Source organism: Osmia bicornis, chromosome 6, assembly GCF_907164935.1.
Source record: "Osmia bicornis bicornis chromosome 6, iOsmBic2.1, whole genome shotgun sequence".
Taxonomy (NCBI): Eukaryota; Metazoa; Arthropoda; class Insecta; order Hymenoptera; family Megachilidae; genus Osmia; species Osmia bicornis.
Window position 1 is genome coordinate 11,061,341 of NC_060221.1, and position 8,234 is coordinate 11,069,574.

At 37.8% G+C, this 8,234-nt stretch overlaps 1 long non-coding RNA gene across 1 annotated transcript; it reads left to right on the forward strand.

The window, feature by feature from the left end:
- The first annotated feature begins 2,048 nt into the window (after nucleotides 1–2,048).
- Nucleotides 2,049–2,721, forward strand: LOC123987864. Its single transcript, XR_006829505.1, has 3 exons — nucleotides 2,049–2,248; nucleotides 2,345–2,420; nucleotides 2,522–2,721. It is a non-coding gene; the product is annotated as an uncharacterized LOC123987864 (long non-coding RNA).
- The last annotated feature ends 5,513 nt before the right edge of the window (nucleotides 2,722–8,234 follow it).

The window sequence follows — 8,234 nt, forward strand, 5'->3', positions numbered from 1 at the left end:
GATGCATCCACGCACACGCATACGCACACGCACCTACATTTCAAATACAGTAAGTGGAATTATTAATTGAAATAATTTTTTCATGAAGTATTAAAAATAATTATTTAACATCTGACACACTCAAACAGGACTGAATTAAGATATCTGGCGCCCCGAGGCTATCAAACTTTCAAAAGCCTGTTAATTTATTTTAAATAAAATTAAATAACGTTTAATCGTAAAGAAAAAGGGCGATAATAAAAAAACATGTCATTCCACATTTTTTCACATAGTAAATTAAAGGCTCAGAACGAGACGCCCTGAAAAGTGAAGTCCAGAGCTGCAACCCCTCTTATTGTTAAATCTCCCCTCGATCCAGCACTGCACAAGAAGGAAGAATACATCAGTGTATTAAAAAAATACACAGAAACCCAAAACATTATAAGTTGAATAATGTTTCAAATACATATAATTATTTAAAACGTCATTAAATTATTATAAGACTTTTTGTACCATTTGCAACCGCAGGTGTACAATTTTTGGCCATTTGTAGAATTGATAAGAATTCAGCATATCGTCTTTAGGACACACAAGACACATAGTAAGAATCACAGCAAACAAATACAGTAATGCTTCGAAATAAGCAAGTGGCTCGGGACCGAACAGTTGCTTATTTCGAAGCAGGTATGCTATTCGGCTTGACTTTGTTCTCGAAACGGGACGATAGAGAACGCGAGGTAGCGGCAAATCATAAAGTGATCGGCCGAGCAGCGATGTTATTTTTTGAACAAGGATAGAAAGCATTATATACATATATTCCATCCTTCTTCTACTAACCGATGTCACTGCTCAGTCAAGCGTGCAATTTATTACCCTAAACATCGGCTTCGCGCTTTCATGGACCTCTCACTCATTTCTCGTACCTCTCACTTTGCGGGCGACTTCAAACAAAGAAGAGGGGATAGCGAGTTGCTTATTTCGAAGCAGAGACCACTTGCTTATTTCGAAGCATTACTGTATTTATTACTGAATATATAATACAATATTTTTTATAAAAAAAATATCTTTTTCTATTTAATATAATGTAGCGTATACATTCTTATGTTACGAATTGCAAACATCACAGCAAATGTATAACAAATTCAACCTTCAATACAAATATGTAATACTTGAAATATTATTTTATAAAAAATTTAACATTTTCTAAATACAAAATTAATATTATTATTTTTATTTATTCAGTAACGAATTCACTAAAACTAACTGTTTGCGGTCGAACCCCGGGATATTTCAAACGAAATACCCGTGTTTACAATAATTACGACCGCAAATAATTAAGAATAATTTTATTTGTTTTAATCGGTCGTTTCAAATCAAACGATGGAAAGTTCTCAAGTGTTACAAGCAAATCTCAGGATTCGTATTATTTATCCTTCTGTAACGACCCAGAGTGAGTACGTCACTGCACCGACTTGTAGGGAGAGCGGTTCCCTTAGGAGGCGAGTCGTATTCTATGTATTAGGGATTATAGGTTCGTGTGGTGTGCGGTTAAGGAGTGAAATCCAAACGCTAATGTGCTAGAACTAATTGTAATTTGTTTATTCAATTCAATAAAGTAAGTGAATATTAATTGAATATAATATAAAATCGCTAATATTACAATAAGTACGGCTAGAAATAAGAATACATTAAGAAATTATAATTTGTTCGCCCTAGATTGGGAATACAATAAGAAATATATGATTAGTAATGGAAACTAGTAAATAGTAGTAAATTATAATAATTAACGCTAACGCGAACGTGGCTTAGTCTTCTACCACAGTCAATACTCTGTTTAATTTTACCAATAACTTTGGAAACTAATTCCCAAAGGTTTGTGCAACACTTTTGGATTCAAGTGAACTTTTCCTACGGGTCGCAATCGGTTTCTGGGATAACCAGAGCTGTGTTAGATGCAGGCCGTCTTAAGGAGTTGGGCTCCTCGCTAGCTCTTTACACTTGAGTCAGGCCCTCCAAGCTCCACTCTTGTGATTTTGATGCAAATTTTAGGTTTACGCCTCATCTACCAGGAGGCGCTGATGTCACTTCTCTACATGCATAGCTTGTATCACTGATTTTAACACACAACTAAAGATATCGTGACGTCATGTTCCCGCGAAATTTGTCGCCGCGTTTTTCAATTGTTTCAAAATTTAAAGAGACAAAAGAAATATGGCGCACATGGTTGCACATGGTGTGATGGTGGCAGCGTAGGTGATTGAATTTCCAGGTTCGTGAATTCCGTTATTATAATTATTACTATTATTATTACTATTGCTATTATTATTATGACTATTATGATTATTGAAAAAGATATTTTTTAAAGTTTTTTCTAGGTGTTTAGGTTTGTCAATAACTTCTGCTGATGAGATGCAGTAACAGGAGGAGAAGCTAGAAATTAAGTAAGTACAGAATGTTTTAAAATTGTTACTGAAAACATAACTGTTTACATTGCTATTTTAGTAATATATTTAATTTTAATTATTAAAATGTATCTTTAAAGAAAGAGGAAGAAACTATGCATCATCAGAGGGTGTATTAACGAAAACAGCAGGATGTTCTCCTTCCCCTTAGAGAGAAAGGATAAGAAGAGGATGGCACAGTGGGTGGAAGTATGTGACAACCCAAAGAAATTCTGAGTGATCTGTAGTAGCTACTTTAAAGAAAAATACTTCATGAGGAAAAGATTAACAACATCAGCAGTTCCAACAGTGAACTTACTTGGTAATTACTCTTATGTATACTTTTTATAGCATATGTAAATAATTGTTAATGAAAATATTTATTACAGTGTCAGAGACTACCTCTATTAAAATAGAGCAACAAGACACCTGCATGCAAATGAAAAGAAGAAAAAGAGGAAAATTGTAAGTGTTCAGTTTACATATACAATATATGTATAAAACCATTAACATGGTATTAATACACTAAGCATATATAATAATACTTTTTACATGAAGTGTATGTATAATATTATATAATTTTGTTGTTATAGTTAAACCTGACTGCACCAGAGGAGTGGAGAACGTGATTTTCGATTGCATGTTATTGTATATTATTATTGATATATATATATTTATTATATTTTAGGAAAAATTTAATATATTTCCATTACTATACATATATTGTTGTAATTTTTTCCTTTCCTTTATTTTTATTTTTCAAAGTTTTGAATAAGTAAGACCATGCACACGTATGTAGGGACCATGTGCTTGTGTGTGTACCTCACCGATATCATTTATATGTGTTTGTAGCGACACCAGCGATCCTGGTAGTGAGGCGTAACACTAATTTTAGTTACAGCATTAAATACAGGAGTTTGGAGGGCCTGACTTGAGTGTTGGCTTAGCTTAACACCTGTTTAACACGTTGCGTACCATGAGTAGGAAGTCTACTGATCCGTAGTACTGCACGCCACCAATGGAGGAGAAGGAATAAGCTACTACTCGCGCTCTATTGCTGCCTAAACAGCTCAGCGCAAGCTTTCCTCTACTTATCAGAGTATTGCCTGCTTCTAACCGTGGTCAGAGAAGATCTGCTCTGAAACCGTGTGGAACGCCTCTATTTATACTCAGATTTTGCTGACTCGGCGCTTTTTTTCCACATAGAGTTTCTTGGGGTAGCTGGAATTCCCCATCACGTGATGGTCGAGCATCCCTACTCCTTAACTTACGCGGCCTCCCTACTCTGGGACTTTACCCCACGCGGTTGCTGGCGCACACGCGGTCGTACGTCGATAATTTATCGATGATCTGTTTTACCGTCTAAACGTTTATCGACTTATTTTAATTTTACGACTGATTTTTAAATTGGGGAACCGCTGGGACGTTACACTTCCCAATAAAAACGATCGTAAAAGGGTGTTGATGTTGATTCTGGTTTGTGTGTTGCAGCAATTCGTGTGGAGCGAATTCTCCGAGGAATACAGGCCAACCGAGCGCAGAGAGACTTTCTATCCGAGCGTGGTACTGGCCGATCGATTATACGAGCTAAAAATCACGGATTTACCGACAATCCCATACTTTCCGGTCAGCTCGCACCTCGAATGGACGGACTTCCGTTATTACGGCTTGCGAAGTGCGAACGCCTACGTGCTTGTGTTCGATCTCAGCAATCAGGACACCTTTCAGGTACGTAAGTACATTTATTCTTTAAATCTGCAATCTTCAATAGCCAATAGGAGTGACGACCCAAGTCTGAATTGATTTTAAGGACCTCGTACGGCCAGATTGAGAAACTCTGAAATATCATTGTCTCTCCTGTACACAGTAGACTTTTGTTATATTACCACATGAGCGATTTGACGCTCGTATGGATTTTAAAGCATACTAGTGTCATTCTTGCGCCATCCATAGTCTATAAGAATAATACATTCCTATTTGATCTTTCCTCTCCAAATAAAAGCTTGGAAGCTTGACAAATTTTTCGCTTCTAGAGTAATATCGGGGGCAATATAACGAGAGTCTCCTATACAAAGAGAAGGACGGTAGTCAAACAGCCATGCTGATATAAAAGTGTTGAAATTTAACGATTCCGTAATTTAAAAATTTTAAGGCGAGGAAGCAATATTTTGTCATCATACTTTTTGAAAAATATTCTTTGTATAGTTATACAAAGGCGTACAGAGCTCGATTTTGCAATTTGGCTTTTAAAACTTTATAAAGATATATTTTTTTAGAAAATTAATTTTTACCATTTTTTCCCAAAAAGCACTCTATACGTCGATGAGTATACTTCTCTTTAGTATGAATATCATATTTAGGATGAGATTTTTTCAGAATTGGGTTCAGAAAAAATTAATTACTTTTATATGTTTAACTTTTACTCCGCCAAAGGTGCCACGGTCATTTCTATTGACCCTTAAGGGGGTAGACACGGCACGTGACCTCTCTGATTCGGGACGTTGGTATTACAGCAGTTTTTTCGTTGGGCCTGGTGGAACCACTTGCGTGGTTTATTACGAACTTGAAAGGTTTAATTCTCAGCTAGCGTGCGCGCAACACGACCTACGAAGGCAACAACGCCTCAAGTATTTTTACAAACACATTCAAACGCTCGTCTCGCCAGAGGCATCACGACGGTCCGCCTAAAGAACGAAAGCGAAACATTGGCGCGTGGTTAGAGTGAAATGTATGGTGATCATGCTATCCTTCTTTGAACCTAAATGATAAAATTGTCCCGCTCCGGTAAATTCTGACTGACTGACTGAACGCGCGGATTTTATATAGCGCGTCGTAGCACGCCTCACTGCTGAAAAATTAATACCTACTCTGAAGAACCGAGGGAACGTGCAATCTGAGCATTATTTTTAGATAAAGTTATTAACTTCTTTAAATAAATGTTTTTTAATTAATAAAAGTATACAGGATACGTCATGCAATTAGGACGGGTTATATCTTGAATTTGGTAAGAGGTAGGAAAAAGCTGTTTATGTAAAAGTTCAATGGTATGATAATGTCTATTTTTCTGTGATTTCATTTTCTCCGTGAATGTAACGATACACTCAAAAAATGCAAATCCACTTTTTATTTAAGTGGAATTGCATTTTTTTTTTACTTGTGTCTATGCGAGGGACCTCGCGTCTATACAGTAAAAGCTGAATACAATATGCAACAGAGATTGGGATCCAGACGTTGCATACAGGGTGTCATGTAACGCATTTTCACGCTCCTAGATGGTGGTAGGGGGGGTGATTCTGAACAACTTTTTCCTTTGCGAAAAAGTGGTCCGAAGCTTCCTTTTTGAATTATTAAGCAAAAACACTGACCAATCCGAGCGCGTATAACGCGCGGGCTCAGGGACGGCAGCGTCGGCTACGTAGCAGAGCTTGACGTAGGTCGCGAACGAACGGCTCGGCACCCCGTTAGCATAGTACAATAAAAAAATTAAACTAGTTAAACATTTTTTGTTGTTGTTCAAAACGAATACGGAATCTAATCTCTTGTCGCCTGTCATTATGTAAAAAAGAAAATTTTAAACATTCTAAATAACAAATAAAAATGTTTGAAATGAAATAATGAATACAAATTTTTAAACAATTTCAGTGAAACTTACCTATTCGTTCGTAAATTTAATATTGTGCTATGCTAACGGGGTGCCGAGCCGTTCGTTCGCGACCTACGTTAAGCCCCGCTTCGTAGCCGACGCTGCCGTCCCTGAGCCCGCGCGTTATACGCGCTCGGATTGGTCAGTGTTTTTGCTTAATAATTCAAAAAGGAAGCTTCGGACCACTTTTTCGCAAAGGAAAAAGTTGTTCAGAATTACCCCCCCTACCACCATCTAGGAGCGTGAAAATGCGTTACATGACACCCTGTATATCCAGCCGAGGTGACGAATCTCGGATTACACGCGACAACCAGCGAAGCTTGAACGTAGAAAAGGACAGTTTTTTTACTGAAAATTTTACTAGCGCATTGGTGAAATTTTTCTGATTAAAAGAAATGTGTTTGAATGGGGCGAGGTGTGTTATGAGGCGCTGTGAAAAATCCATGCGGGCGACAGTCAAAACTTAGCGAAAAGGGACAATCTCAACATTCAGGATGAGAGAAGGACAGCATGACTGTAATGCGCCTCACTCAGCGTTCGGGCGTTGTTGCCTTTTCCGCTTGCCTTCGCAGCACAGTTCGAGTGACGTAATCATGCTGACGCTTGATTCTGGCTACGATTTCAGATCGGCAGCCTTTTTAGTTTGCCGCCATCTTATAACTACTACCTGAACTAAATTTGTCACGTGACTTGCTCTGTATTATCCAGATAATGGCGGAACTCGTCTGTGGGAATGCAATTCGCGATTTTTCGTTTTTCGTCCTTATATGAGAATATTAGAGGTTGAGTGAGGGCTCATTCGAAAGAGGAGGGTTTAGTGCAACGCGCTCTGGTCATTGTTTGAGTCACAAAACCCTTTTAGTGATCTAAAAATACCTTGGATTCTGCGGATATATTTTCTCGATTTTTCCTCTATTTTGGACACTCATATTATTAGATATTAACAAAATCTCGTTGAATCATGACCAGAGCGCGCTGCATTAAACCTCCCTCTTTTGAATTAGTCTTCACCCAGCCTCAAATATTCTCATATAAGGACGAAAAACGAACAATCCCGGACCCCTTTTTAGGCCCATTTTTGCCGGTAAGGTCACCTCGCTGCATTACCCGTGTCTACCGCCTTAAGTGTCTGGCCCTTCCTAACTTAACACATCTATGTACGGTTTTAATAATAATAATAATAATAATAAGTTTAATGTCAACGAACCGTGGGTATTATATAAAATGTCCGGGCCATTTGTGAAATACCTGCCCATTAAGTGTGCAATCTACACAATGCCCGGTCATTTTACAAAATGCCCACGTTAAACACATTGCCCGTAACACCTTTCACATCTAATGCGAGATATTTCTGCGATGATCCCACTTGCAGAAATTTATAGAATTCGTTATTGTTAATAACTATTGTTATTGTAATTATCCAATAAGAATGGTAAACCACCTTATAGCATTGTAGGAACAAATACTGCTCGTTCCACTAAAAAGTGTGAAATAAAATAATTTTTAACAAAAAAAAATCCAACTTCGAAATGCACTAAAAAGTGTAAAATAATTTCTATATCATTTATACCTGTGAGAAAAAATACAGAAAGGGAAAAGCACATTGCACGGAATGATGCGACACAACACCATAAACTTTATTTTAGTAAGAACGCACATACATGAAAATTAAAAGAAACTAGATTACAGATGGCGCAAGAGTACCGCTTTTAGTTACCTTCCAACAGTCCCCCGTAAAAAGCCAATGTCTTGCGCCAGTTGCACCAAAAACAAAAATAATTCAATATGTTAAACCTATTTCTTGAATGTACTTTTCGTGCTTTAGCATCGACTTATTCAACATATAGGCTCTGGTTCCAAAGATTTGGAAATGGATTGCTGTTGGTATTTTACCCGTCCAGACTTCATGAGGTGTTTTGCCATCCAGACTTCTTGTTGGACATCTGTTACTAATGTAAGCCGCAGTCAAAATTGCCTTTGCCCAAAAGCTTGGAGGGAGGCCGGACTGGAGCAACATGCATCTCGCCATTTCCACGAGTGTCCTATTTTTACGCTCTGCAATGCCGTTTTGTTGGGGAGTATATTCCGTAGTGAGTTGATGACATATTCCCTCCTTCTTCAGGTAATTCTGCAGCTCGTTGCTCCGATATTCTCCCCCGTTATCTGATCTC